Raw genomic sequence first — 14,425 nt, 5'->3', positions numbered from 1 at the left:
CAGTTTTTAATGTGTTAGAAGTTATATGCACAAAAACTTATGTTAGGACTTCAATGATCAAGATTGTCAGTTTACAGCTTTCTGAGTCCAGTAATGCTGAAATAGTGTTTCTGTTGAAATGAAGTGAAATCAAGACCAAATCTGCTCAAAAGCTTTTCTCTCTATTAGATAAAGCTGTTTCATTCAGTATTCAGTGCAAATCTTGCCAAACTGAAACAAGCTTATGTCTTATGAAGTACAATGTTTTCTGCAATGCTGTAAGACAGTTTTTAATGTGTTAGAAGTTATGCACAAAAACTAATGTTAGGACTTCAATGATCAAGATTGTCAGTTTACAGCTTTCTGAGTCCAGTAATGCTGAAATAGTGTTTCTGTTGAAATGAAGTGAAATCAAGCCCAAATCTGCTCAAAAGCTTTTCTCTCTATTAGATAAAGCTGTTTCATTCAGTATTCAGTGCAAATCTTGCCAAACTGAAACAAGCTTATGTCTTATGAAGTACAATGTTTTCTGCAATGCTGTAAGACAGTTTTTAATGTGTTAGAAGTTATATGCACAAAAACTTATGTTAGGACTTCAATGATCAAGATTGTCAGTTTACAGCTTTCTGAGTCCAGTAATGCTGAAATAGTGTTTCTGTTGAAATGAAGTGAAATCAAGCCCAAATCTGCTCAAAAGCTTTTCTCTCTATTAGATAAAGCTGTTTCATTCAGTATTCAGTGCAAATCTTGCCAAACTGAAACAAGCTTATGTCTTATGAAGTACAATGTTTTCTGCAATGCTGTAAGACAGTTTTTAATGTGTTAGAAGTTATATGCACAAAAACTAATGTTAGGACTTCAATGATCAAGATTGTCAGTTTACAGCTTTCTGAGTCCAGTAATGCTGAAATAGTGTTTCTGTTGAAATGAAGTGAAATCAAGCCCAAATCTGCTCAAAAGCTTTTCTCTCTATTAGATAAAGCTGTTTCATTCAGTATTCAGTGCAAATCTTGCCAAACTGAAACAAGCTTATGCCTTATGAAGTACAATGTTTTCTGCAATGCTGTAAGACAGTTTTTAATGTGTTAGAAGTTATATGCACAAAAACTTATGTTAGGACTTCAATGATCAAGATTGTCAGTTTACAGCTTTCTGAGTCCAGTAATGCTGAAATAGTGTTTCTGTTCAAATGAAGTGAAATCAAGCCCAAATCTGCTCAAAAGCTTTTCTCTCTAATAGAGAATGCGGTTTCATTGAGTATTCAGTGCAAATCTTGCCAAACTGAAACAAGCTTATGTCTTATGAAATGAAATGTTTTTTGCAATGCTGTAAGACAGTTTTTAATGTGTTAGAAGTTATATGCACAAAAACTAATGTTAGGACTTCAATGATCAAGATTGTCATTTTACAGCTTTCTGAGTCCAGTAATGCTGAAATAGTGTTTCTGTTGAAATGAAGTGAAATCAAGCCCAAATCTGCTCAAAAGCTTTTCTCTCTATTAGATAAAGCTGTTTCATTCAGTATTCAGTGCAAATCTTGCCAAACTGAAACAAGCTTATGTCTTATGAAGTACAATGTTTTCTGCAATGCTGTAAGACAGTTTTTAATGTGTTAGAAGTTATATGCACAAAAACTAATGTTAGGACTTCAATGATCAAGATTGTCAGTTTACAGCTTTCTGAGTCCAGTAATGCTGAAATAGTGTTTCTGTTGAAATGAAGTGAAATCAAGCCCAAATCTGCTCAAAAGCTTTTCTCTCTATTAGATAAAGCTGTTTCATTCAGTATTCAGTGCAAATCTTGCCAAACTGAAACAAGCTTATGTCTTATGAAATGAAATGTTTTTTGCAATGCTGTAAGACAGTTTTTAATGTGTTAGAAGTTATATGCACAAAAACTAATGTTAGGACTGCAATGATCAAGATTGTCAGTTTACAGCTTTCTGAGTCCAGTAATGCTGAAATAGTGTTTCTGTTGAAATGAAGTGAAATCAAGCCCAAATCTGCTCAAAAGCTTTTCTCTCTATTAGAGAAAGCTGTTTCATTCAATATTCAGTGCAAATCTTGCCAAACTGAAACAAGCTTATGTCTTATGAAGTACAATGTTTTCTGCAATGCTGTAAGACAGTTTTTAATGTGTTAGAAGTTATATGCACAAAATCTTATGTTAGGACTTCAATGATCAAGATTGTCAGTTTACAGCTTTCTGAGTCCAGTAATGCTGAAATAGTGTTTCTGTTGAAATGAAGTGAAATCAAGCCCAAATCTGCTCAAAAGCTTTTCTCTCTATTAGATAAAGCTGTTTCATTCAGTATTCAGTGCAAATCTTGCCAAACTGAAACAAGCTTATGTCTTATGAAGTACAATGTTTTCTGCAATGCTGTAAGACAGTTTTTAATGTGTTAGAAGTTATATGCACAAAAACTTATGTTAGGACTTCAATGATCAAGATTGTCAGTTTACAGCTTTCTGAGTCCAGTAATGCTGAAATAGTGTTTCTGTTGAAATGAAGTGAAATCAAGCCCAAATCTGCTCAAAAGCTTTTCTCTCTATTAGATAAAGCTGTTTCATTCAGTATTCAGTGCAAATCTTGCCAAACTGAAACAAGCTTATGTCTTATGAAGTACAATGTTTTCTGCAATGCTGTAAGACAGCTTTTAATGTGTTAGAAGTTATATGCACAAAAACTTATGTTAGGACTTCAATGATCAAGATTGTCAGTTTACAGCTTTCTGAGTCCAGTAATGCTGAAATAGTGTTTCTGTTGAAATGAAGTGAAATCAAGCCCAAATCTGCTCAAAAGCTTTTCTCTCTATTAGATAAAGCTGTTTCATTCAGTATTCAGTGCAAATCTTGCCAAACTGAAACAAGCTTATGCCTTATGAAGTACAATGTTTTCTGCAATGCTGTAAGACAGTTTTTAATGTGTTAGAAGTTATATGCACAAAAACTAATGTTAGGACTTCAATGATCAAGATTGTCAGTTTACAGCTTTCTGAGTCCAGTAATGCTGAAATAGTGTTTCTGTTCAAATGAAGTGAAATCAAGCCCAAATCTGCTCAAAAGCTTTTCTCTCTATTAGAGAAAGCTGTTTCATTCAGTATTCAGTGCAAATCTTGCCAAACTGAAACATGCTTATGTCTTATGAAATAAAATGTTTTCTGCAATGCTGTAAGACAGTTTTTAATGTGTTAGAAGTTATATACACAAAAACTAATGTTAGGACTGCAATGATCAAGATTGTCAGTTTACAGCTTTCTGAGTCCAGTAATGTTGAAATAGTGTTTCTGTTCAAATGAAGTGAAATCAAGCCCAAATCTGCTCAAAAGATTTTCTCTCTATTAGAGAAAGCTGTTTCATTCAGTATTCAGTGCAAATCTTGCCAAACTGAAACATGCTTATGTCTTATGAAATAAAATGTTTTCTGCAATGCTGTAAGACAGTTTTTAATGTGTTAGAAGTTATATACACAAAAACTAATGTTAGGACTGCAATGATCAAGATTGTCAGTTTACAGCTTTCTGAGTCCAGTAATGTTGAAATAGTGTTTCTGTTCAAATGAAGTGAAATCAAGCCCAAATCTGCTCAAAAGCTTTTCTCTCTATTAGAGAAAGCTGTTTCATTCAATATTCAGTGCAAATCTTGCCAAACTGAAACAAGCGTATGCCTTATGAAGTACAATGTTTTCTGCAATGCTGTAAGACAGTTTTTAATGTGTTAGAAGTTATATGCACAAAAACTAATGTTAGGACTGCAATGATCAAGATTGTCAGTTTACAGCTTTCTGAGTCCAGTAATGTTGAAATAGTGTTTCTGTTCAAATGAAGTGAAATCAAGCCCAAATCTGCTCAAAAGCTTTTCTCTCTATTAGAGAAAGCTGTTTCATTCAATATTCAGTGCAAATCTTGCCAAACTGAAGCAAGCTTATACCTTATGAAGTACAATGTTTTCTGCAATGCTGTAAGACAGTTTTTAATGTGTTAGATGTTATATGCACAAAAACTAATGTTAGGACTTCAATGATCAAGATTGTCAGTTTACAGCTTTCTGAGTCCAGTAATGCTGAAATAGTGTTTCTTTTCAAATGAAGTGAAATCAAGCCCAAATCTGCTCAAAAGCTTTTCTCTCTATTAGATAAAGCTGTTTCATTCAGTATTCAGTGCAAATCTTGCCAAACTGAAACAAGCTTATGTCTTATGAAGTACAATGTTTTCTGCAATGCTGTTAGGCAGTTTTTAATGTGTTAGAAGTTATATGCACAAAAACTTATGTTAGGACTTCAATGATCAAGATTGTCAGTTTACAGCTTTCTGAGTCCAGTAATGCTGAAATAGTGTTTCTGTTGAAATGAAGTGAAATCAAGCCCAAATCTGCTCAAAAGCTTTTCTCTCTATTAGATAAAGCTGTTTCATTCAGTATTCAGTGCAAATCTTGCCAAACTGAAACAAGCTTATGCCTTATGAAGTACAATGTTTTCTGCAATGCTGTAAGACAGTTTTTAATGTGTTAGAAGTTATATGCACAAAAACTTATGTTAGGACTTCAATGATCAAGATTGTCAGTTTACAGCTTTCTGAGTCCAGTAATGCTGAAATAGTGTTTCTGTTCAAATGAAGTGAAATCAAGCCCAAATCTGCTCAAAAGCTTTTCTCTCTAATAGAGAATGCGGTTTCATTGAGTATTCAGTGCAAATCTTGCCAAACTGAAACAAGCTTATGTCTTATGAAATGAAATGTTTTTTGCAATGCTGTAAGACAGTTTTTAATGTGTTAGAAGTTATATGCACAAAAACTAATGTTAGGACTTCAATGATCAAGATTGTCAGTTTACAGCTTTCTGAGTCCAGTAATGCTGAAATAGTGTTTCTGTTGAAATGAAGTGAAATCAAGCCCAAGTCTGCTCAAAAGCTTTTCTCGCTATTAGATAAAGCTGTTTCATTCAGTATTCAGTGCAAATCTTGCCAAACTGAAACAAGCTTATGCCTTATGAAGTACAATGTTTTCTGCAATGCTGTAAGACAGTTTTTAATGTGTTAGAAGTTATATGCACAAAAACTAATGTTAGGACTTCAATGATCAAGATTGTCAGTTTACAGCTTTCTGAGTCCAGTAATGCTGAAATAGTGTTTCTGTTCAAATGAAGTGAAATCAAGCCCAAATCTGCTCAAAAGCTTTTCTCTCTATTAGAGAAAGCTGTTTCATTCAGTATTCAGTGCAAATCTTGCCAAACTGAAACATGCTTATGTCTTATGAAATAAAATGTTTTCTGCAATGCTGTAAGACAGTTTTTAATGTGTTAGAAGTTATATACACAAAAACTAATGTTAGGACTGCAATGATCAAGATTGTCAGTTTACAGCTTTCTGAGTCCAGTAATGTTGAAATAGTGTTTCTGTTCAAATGAAGTGAAATCAAGCCCAAATCTGCTCAAAAGCTTTTCTCTCTATTAGAGAAAGCTGTTTCATTCAGTATTCAGTGCAAATCTTGCCAAACTGAAACATGCTTATGTCTTATGAAATAAAATGTTTTCTGCAATGCTGTAAGACAGTTTTTAATGTGTTAGAAGTTATATACACAAAAACTAATGTTAGGACTGCAATGATCAAGATTGTCAGTTTACAGCTTTCTGAGTCCAGTAATGTTGAAATAGTGTTTCTGTTCAAATGAAGTGAAATCAAGCCCAAATCTGCTCAAAAGCTTTTCTCTCTATTAGAGAAAGCTGTTTCATTCAATATTCAGTGCAAATCTTGCCAAACTGAAACAAGCGTATGCCTTATGAAGTACAATGTTTTCTGCAATGCTGTAAGACAGTTTTTAATGTGTTAGAAGTTATATGCACAAAAACTAATGTTAGGACTGCAATGATCAAGATTGTCAGTTTACAGCTTTCTGAGTCCAGTAATGTTGAAATAGTGTTTCTGTTCAAATGAAGTGAAATCAAGCCCAAATCTGCTCAAAAGCTTTTCTCTCTATTAGAGAAAGCTGTTTCATTCAATATTCAGTGCAAATCTTGCCAAACTGAAACAAGCTTATACCTTATGAAGTACAATGTTTTCTGCAATGCTGTAAGACAGTTTTTAATGTGTTAGATGTTATATGCACAAAAACTAATGTTAGGACTTCAATGATCAAGATTGTCAGTTTACAGCTTTCTGAGTCCAGTAATGCTGAAATAGTGTTTCTTTTCAAATGAAGTGAAATCAAGCCCAAATCTGCTCAAAAGCTTTTCTCTCTATTAGATAAAGCTGTTTCATTCAGTATTCAGTGCAAATCTTGCCAAACTGAAACAAGCTTATGTCTTATGAAGTACAATGTTTTCTGCAATGCTGTTAGGCAGTTTTTAATGTGTTAGAAGTTATATGCACAAAAACTTATGTTAGGACTTCAATGATCAAGATTGTCAGTTTACAGCTTTCTGAGTCCAGTAATGCTGAAATAGTGTTTCTGTTGAAATGAAGTGAAATCAAGCCCAAATCTGCTCAAAAGCTTTTCTCTCTATTAGATAAAGCTGTTTCATTCAGTATTCAGTGCAAATCTTGCCAAACTGAAACAAGCTTATGCCTTATGAAGTACAATGTTTTCTGCAATGCTGTAAGACAGTTTTTAATGTGTTAGAAGTTATATGCACAAAAACTTATGTTAGGACTTCAATGATCAAGATTGTCAGTTTACAGCTTTCTGAGTCCAGTAATGCTGAAATAGTGTTTCTGTTCAAATGAAGTGAAATCAAGCCCAAATCTGCTCAAAAGCTTTTCTCTCTAATAGAGAATGCGGTTTCATTGAGTATTCAGTGCAAATCTTGCCAAACTGAAACAAGCTTATGTCTTATGAAATGAAATGTTTTTTGCAATGCTGTAAGACAGTTTTTAATGTGTTAGAAGTTATTTGCACAAAAACTAATGTTAGGACTTCAATGATCAAGATTGTCAGTTTACAGCTTTCTGAGTCCAGTAATGCTGAAATAGTGTTTCTGTTGAAATGAAGTGAAATCAAGCCCAAGTCTGCTCAAAAGCTTTTCTCTCTATTAGATAAAGCTGTTTCATTCAGTATTCAGTGCAAATCTTGCCAAACTGAAACAAGCTTATGCCTTATGAAGTACAATGTTTTCTGCAATGCTGTAAGACAGTTTTTAATGTGTTAGAAGTTATATGCACAAAAACTTATGTTAGGACTTCAATGATCAAGATTGTCAGTTTACAGCTTTCTGAGTCCAGTAATGCTGAAATAGTGTTTCTGTTCAAATGAAGTAAAATCAAGCCCAAATCTGCTCAAAAGCTTTTCTCTCTATTAGAGAAAGCTGTTTCATTCAATATTCAGTGCAAATCTTGCCAAACTGAAACAAGCTTATGTCTTATGAAGTACAATGTTTTCTGCAATGCTGTAAGACAGTTTTTAATGTGTTAGAAGTTATATGCCCAAAATCTTATGTTAGGACTTCAATGATCAAGATTGTCAGTTTACAGCTTTCTGAGTCCAGTAATGCTGAAATAGTGTTTCTGTTCAAATGAAGTGAAATCAAGCCCAAATCTGCTCAAAAGCTTTTCTCTCTATTAGAGAAAGCTGTTTCATTCAGTATTCAGTGCAAATCTTGCCAAACTGAAACATGCTTATGTCTTATGAAATAAAATGTTTTCTGCAATGCTGTAAGACAGTTTTTAATGTGTTAGAAGTTATATACACAAAAACTAATGTTAGGACTGCAATGATCAAGATTGTCAGTTTACAGCTTTCTGAGTCCAGTAATGTTGAAATAGTGTTTCTGTTCAAATGAAGTGAAATCAAGCCCAAATCTGCTCAAAAGCTTTTCTCTCTATTAGAGAAAGCTGTTTCATTCAATATTCAGTGCAAATCTTGCCAAACTGAAACAAGCTTATACCTTATGAAGTACAATGTTTTCTGCAATGCTGTAAGACAGTTTTTAATGTGTTAGATGTTATATGCACAAAAACTAATGTTAGGACTTCAATGATCAAGATTGTCAGTTTACAGCTTTCTGAGTCCAGTAATGCTGAAATAGTGTTTCTTTTCAAATGAAGTGAAATCAAGCCCAAATCTGCTCAAAAGCTTTTCTCTCTATTAGATAAAGCTGTTTCATTCAGTATTCAGTGCAAATCTTGCCAAACTGAAACAAGCTTATGTCTTATGAAGTACAATGTTTTCTGCAATGCTGTTAGGCAGTTTTTAATGTGTTAGAAGTTATATGCACAAAAACTTATGTTAGGACTTCAATGATCAAGATTGTCAGTTTACAGCTTTCTGAGTCCAGTAATGCTGAAATAGTGTTTCTGTTGAAATGAAGTGAAATCAAGCCCAAATCTGCTCAAAAGCTTTTCTCTCTATTAGATAAAGCTGTTTCATTCAGTATTCAGTGCAAATCTTGCCAAACTGAAACAAGCTTATGCCTTATGAAGTACAATGTTTTCTGCAATGCTGTAAGACAGTTTTTAATGTGTTAGAAGTTATATGCACAAAAACTTATGTTAGGACTTCAATGATCAAGATTGTCAGTTTACAGCTTTCTGAGTCCAGTAATGCTGAAATAGTGTTTCTGTTCAAATGAAGTGAAATCAAGCCCAAATCTGCTCAAAAGCTTTTCTCTCTAATAGAGAATGCGGTTTCATTGAGTATTCAGTGCAAATCTTGCCAAACTGAAACAAGCTTATGTCTTATGAAATGAAATGTTTTTTGCAATGCTGTAAGACAGTTTTTAATGTGTTAGAAGTTATTTGCACAAAAACTAATGTTAGGACTTCAATGATCAAGATTGTCAGTTTACAGCTTTCTGAGTCCAGTAATGCTGAAATAGTGTTTCTGTTGAAATGAAGTGAAATCAAGCCCAAGTCTGCTCAAAAGCTTTTCTCTCTATTAGAGAAAGCTGTTTCATTCAGTATTCAGTGCAAATCTTGCCAAACTGAAACAAGCTTATGCCTTATGAAGTACAATGTTTTCTGCAATGCTGTAAGACAGTTTTTAATGTGTTAGAAGTTATATGCACAAAAACTTATGTTAGGACTTCAATGATCAAGATTGTCAGTTTACAGCTTTCTGAGTCCAGTAATGCTGAAATAGTGTTTCTGTTCAAATGAAGTGAAATCAAGCCCAAATCTGCTCAAAAGCTTTTCTCTCTATTAGAGAAAGCTGTTTCATTCAGTATTCAGTGCAAATCTTGCCAAACTGAAACATGCTTATGTCTTATGAAATAAAATGTTTTCTGCAATGCTGTAAGACAGTTTTTAATGTGTTAGAAGTTATATACACAAAAACTAATGTTAGGACTGCAATGATCAAGATTGTCAGTTTACAGCTTTCTGAGTCCAGTAATGTTGAAATAGTGTTTCTGTTCAAATGAAGTGAAATCAAGCCCAAATCTGCTCAAAAGCTTTTCTCTCTATTAGAGAAAGCTGTTTCATTCAGTATTCAGTGCAAATCTTGCCAAACTGAAACATGCTTATGTCTTATGAAATAAAATGTTTTCTGCAATGCTGTAAGACAGTTTTTAATGTGTTAGAAGTTATATACACAAAAACTAATGTTAGGACTGCAATGATCAAGATTGTCAGTTTACAGCTTTCTGAGTCCAGTAATGTTGAAATAGTGTTTCTGTTCAAATGAAGTGAAATCAAGCCCAAATCTGCTCAAAAGCTTTTCTCTCTATTAGAGAAAGCTGTTTCATTCAATATTCAGTGCAAATCTTGCCAAACTGAAACAAGCGTATGCCTTATGAAGTACAATGTTTTCTGCAATGCTGTAAGACAGTTTTTAATGTGTTAGAAGTTATATGCACAAAAACTAATGTTAGGACTGCAATGATCAAGATTGTCAGTTTACAGCTTTCTGAGTCCAGTAATGTTGAAATAGTGTTTCTGTTCAAATGAAGTGAAATCAAGCCCAAATCTGCTCAAAAGCTTTTCTCTCTATTAGAGAAAGCTGTTTCATTCAATATTCAGTGCAAATCTTGCCAAACTGAAACAAGCTTATACCTTATGAAGTACAATGTTTTCTGCAATGCTGTAAGACAGTTTTTAATGTGTTAGATGTTATATGCACAAAAACTAATGTTAGGACTTCAATGATCAAGATTGTCAGTTTACAGCTTTCTGAGTCCAGTAATGCTGAAATAGTGTTTCTTTTCAAATGAAGTGAAATCAAGCCCAAATCTGCTCAAAAGCTTTTCTCTCTATTAGATAAAGCTGTTTCATTCAGTATTCAGTGCAAATCTTGCCAAACTGAAACAAGCTTATGTCTTATGAAGTACAATGTTTTCTGCAATGCTGTTAGGCAGTTTTTAATGTGTTAGAAGTTATATGCACAAAAACTTATGTTAGGACTTCAATGATCAAGATTGTCAGTTTACAGCTTTCTGAGTCCAGTAATGCTGAAATAGTGTTTCTGTTGAAATGAAGTGAAATCAAGCCCAAATCTGCTCAAAAGCTTTTCTCTCTATTAGATAAAGCTGTTTCATTCAGTATTCAGTGCAAATCTTGCCAAACTGAAACAAGCTTATGCCTTATGAAGTACAATGTTTTCTGCAATGCTGTAAGACAGTTTTTAATGTGTTAGAAGTTATATGCACAAAAACTTATGTTAGGACTTCAATGATCAAGATTGTCAGTTTACAGCTTTCTGAGTCCAGTAATGCTGAAATAGTGTTTCTGTTCAAATGAAGTGAAATCAAGCCCAAATCTGCTCAAAAGCTTTTCTCTCTAATAGAGAATGCGGTTTCATTGAGTATTCAGTGCAAATCTTGCCAAACTGAAACAAGCTTATGTCTTATGAAATGAAATGTTTTTTGCAATGCTGTAAGACAGTTTTTAATGTGTTAGAAGTTATTTGCACAAAAACTAATGTTAGGACTTCAATGATCAAGATTGTCAGTTTACAGCTTTCTGAGTCCAGTAATGCTGAAATAGTGTTTCTGTTGAAATGAAGTGAAATCAAGCCCAAGTCTGCTCAAAAGCTTTTCTCTCTATTAGATAAAGCTGTTTCATTCAGTATTCAGTGCAAATCTTGCCAAACTGAAACAAGCTTATGCCTTATGAAGTACAATGTTTTCTGCAATGCTGTAAGACAGTTTTTAATGTGTTAGAAGTTATATGCACAAAAACTTATGTTAGGACTTCAATGATCAAGATTGTCAGTTTACAGCTTTCTGAGTCCAGTAATGCTGAAATAGTGTTTCTGTTCAAATGAAGTAAAATCAAGCCCAAATCTGCTCAAAAGCTTTTCTCTCTATTAGAGAAAGCTGTTTCATTCAGTATTCAGTGCAAATCTTGCCAAACTGAAACATGCTTATGTCTTATGAAATAAAATGTTTTCTGCAATGCTGTAAGACAGTTTTTAACGTGTTAGAAGTTATATGCACAAAAACTAATGTTAGGACTTCAATGATCAAGATTGTCAGTTTACAGCTTTCTGAGTCCAGTAATGTTGAAATAGTGTTTCTGTTCAAATGAAGTGAAATCAAGCCCAAATCTGCTCAAAAGCTTTTCTCTCTATTAGAGAAAGCTGTTTCATTCAGTATTCAGTGCAAATCTTGCCAAACTGAAACATGCTTATGTCTTATGAAATAAAATGTTTTCTGCAATGCTGTAAGACAGTTTTTAATGTGTTAGAAGTTATATACACAAAAACTAATGTTAGGACTGCAATGATCAAGATTGTCAGTTTACAGCTTTCTGAGTCCAGTAATGTTGAAATAGTGTTTCTGTTCAAATGAAGTGAAATCAAGCCCAAATCTGCTCAAAAGCTTTTCTCTCTATTAGAGAAAGCTGTTTCATTCAATATTCAGTGCAAATCTTGCCAAACTGAAACAAGCTTATACCTTATGAAGTACAATGTTTTCTGCAATGCTGTAAGACAGTTTTTAATGTGTTAGATGTTATATGCACAAAAACTAATGTTAGGACTTCAATGATCAAGATTGTCAGTTTACAGCTTTCTGAGTCCAGTAATGCTGAAATAGTGTTTCTTTTCAAATGAAGTGAAATCAAGCCCAAATCTGCTCAAAAGCTTTTCTCTCTATTAGATAAAGCTGTTTCATTCAGTATTCAGTGCAAATCTTGCCAAACTGAAACAAGCTTATGTCTTATGAAGTACAATGTTTTCTGCAATGCTGTTAGGCAGTTTTTAATGTGTTAGAAGTTATATGCACAAAAACTTATGTTAGGACTTCAATGATCAAGATTGTCAGTTTACAGCTTTCTGAGTCCAGTAATGCTGAAATAGTGTTTCTGTTGAAATGAAGTGAAATCAAGCCCAAATCTGCTCAAAAGCTTTTCTCTCTATTAGATAAAGCTGTTTCATTCAGTATTCAGTGCAAATCTTGCCAAACTGAAACAAGCTTATGCCTTATGAAGTACAATGTTTTCTGCAATGCTGTAAGACAGTTTTTAATGTGTTAGAAGTTATATGCACAAAAACTTATGTTAGGACTTCAATGATCAAGATTGTCAGTTTACAGCTTTCTGAGTCCAGTAATGCTGAAATAGTGTTTCTGTTCAAATGAAGTGAAATCAAGCCCAAATCTGCTCAAAAGCTTTTCTCTCTAATAGAGAATGCGGTTTCATTGAGTATTCAGTGCAAATCTTGCCAAACTGAAACAAGCTTATGTCTTATGAAATGAAATGTTTTTTGCAATGCTGTAAGACAGTTTTTAATGTGTTAGAAGTTATATGCACAAAAACTAATGTTAGGACTTCAATGATCAAGATTGTCAGTTTACAGCTTTCTGAGTCCAGTAATGCTGAAATAGTGTTTCTGTTGAAATGAAGTGAAATCAAGCCCAAGTCTGCTCAAAAGCTTTTCTCTCTATTAGAGAAAGCTGTTTCATTCAGTATTCAGTGCAAATCTTGCCAAACTGAAACATGCTTATGTCTTATGAAATAAAATGTTTTCTGCAATGCTGTAAGACAGTTTTTAATGTGTTAGAAGTTATATACACAAAAACTAATGTTAGGACTGCAATGATCAAGATTGTCAGTTTACAGCTTTCTGAGTCCAGTAATGTTGAAATAGTGTTTCTGTTCAAATGAAGTGAAATCAAGCCCAAATCTGCTCAAAAGCTTTTCTCTCTATTAGAGAAAGCTGTTTCATTCAGTATTCAGTGCAAATCTTGCCAAACTGAAACATGCTTATGTCTTATGAAATAAAATGTTTTCTGCAATGCTGTAAGACAGTTTTTAATGTGTTAGAAGTTATATACACAAAAACTAATGTTAGGACTGCAATGATCAAGATTGTCAGTTTACAGCTTTCTGAGTCCAGTAATGTTGAAATAGTGTTTCTGTTCAAATGAAGTGAAATCAAGCCCAAATCTGCTCAAAAGCTTTTCTCTCTATTAGAGAAAGCTGTTTCATTCAATATTCAGTGCAAATCTTGCCAAACTGAAACAAGCGTATGCCTTATGAAGTACAATGTTTTCTGCAATGCTGTAAGACAGTTTTTAATGTGTTAGAAGTTATATGCACAAAAACTAATGTTAGGACTGCAATGATCAAGATTGTCAGTTTACAGCTTTCTGAGTCCAGTAATGTTGAAATAGTGTTTCTGTTCAAATGAAGTGAAATCAAGCCCAAATCTGCTCAAAAGCTTTTCTCTCTATTAGAGAAAGCTGTTTCATTCAATATTCAGTGCACATCTTGCCAAACTGAAACAAGCTTATACCTTATGAAGTACAATGTTTTCTGCAATGCTGTAAGACAGTTTTTAATGTGTTAGATGTTATATGCACAAAAACTAATGTTAGGACTTCAATGATCAAGATTGTCAGTTTACAGCTTTCTGAGTCCAGTAATGCTGAAATAGTGTTTCTTTTCAAATGAAGTGAAATCAAGCCCAAATCTGCTCAAAAGCTTTTCTCTCTATTAGATAAAGCTGTTTCATTCAGTATTCAGTGCAAATTTTGCCAAACTGAAACAAGCTTATGTCTTATGAAGTACAATGTTTTCTGCAATGCTGTTAGGCAGTTTTTAATGTGTTAGAAGTTATATGCACAAAAACTTATGTTAGGACTTCAATGATCAAGATTGTCAGTTTACAGCTTTCTGAGTCCAGTAATGCTGAAATAGTGTTTCTGTTGAAATGAAGTGAAATCAAGCCCAAATCTGCTCAAAAGCTTTTCTCTCTATTAGATAAAGCTGTTTCATTCAGTATTCAGTGCAAATCTTGCCAAACTGAAACAAGCTTATGCCTTATGAAGTACAATGTTTTCTGCAATGCTGTAAGACAGTTTTTAATGTGTTAGAAGTTATATGCACAAAAACTTATGTTAGGACTTCAATGATCAAGATTGTCAGTTTACAGCTTTCTGAGTCCAGTAATGCTGAAATAGTGTTTCTGTTCAAATGAAGTGAAATCAAGCCCAAATCTGCTCAAAAGCTTTTCTCTCTAATAGAGAATGCGGTTTCATTGAGTATTCAGTGCAAATCTTGCCAAACTGAAACAAGCTTAT

The sequence above is a fragment of the Carassius gibelio genome, chromosome B16 (assembly GCF_023724105.1).
Source record: "Carassius gibelio isolate Cgi1373 ecotype wild population from Czech Republic chromosome B16, carGib1.2-hapl.c, whole genome shotgun sequence".
Lineage (NCBI taxonomy): Eukaryota > Metazoa > Chordata > Actinopteri > Cypriniformes > Cyprinidae > Carassius > Carassius gibelio.
Note: the sequence above shows the minus strand (reverse complement) of the source record.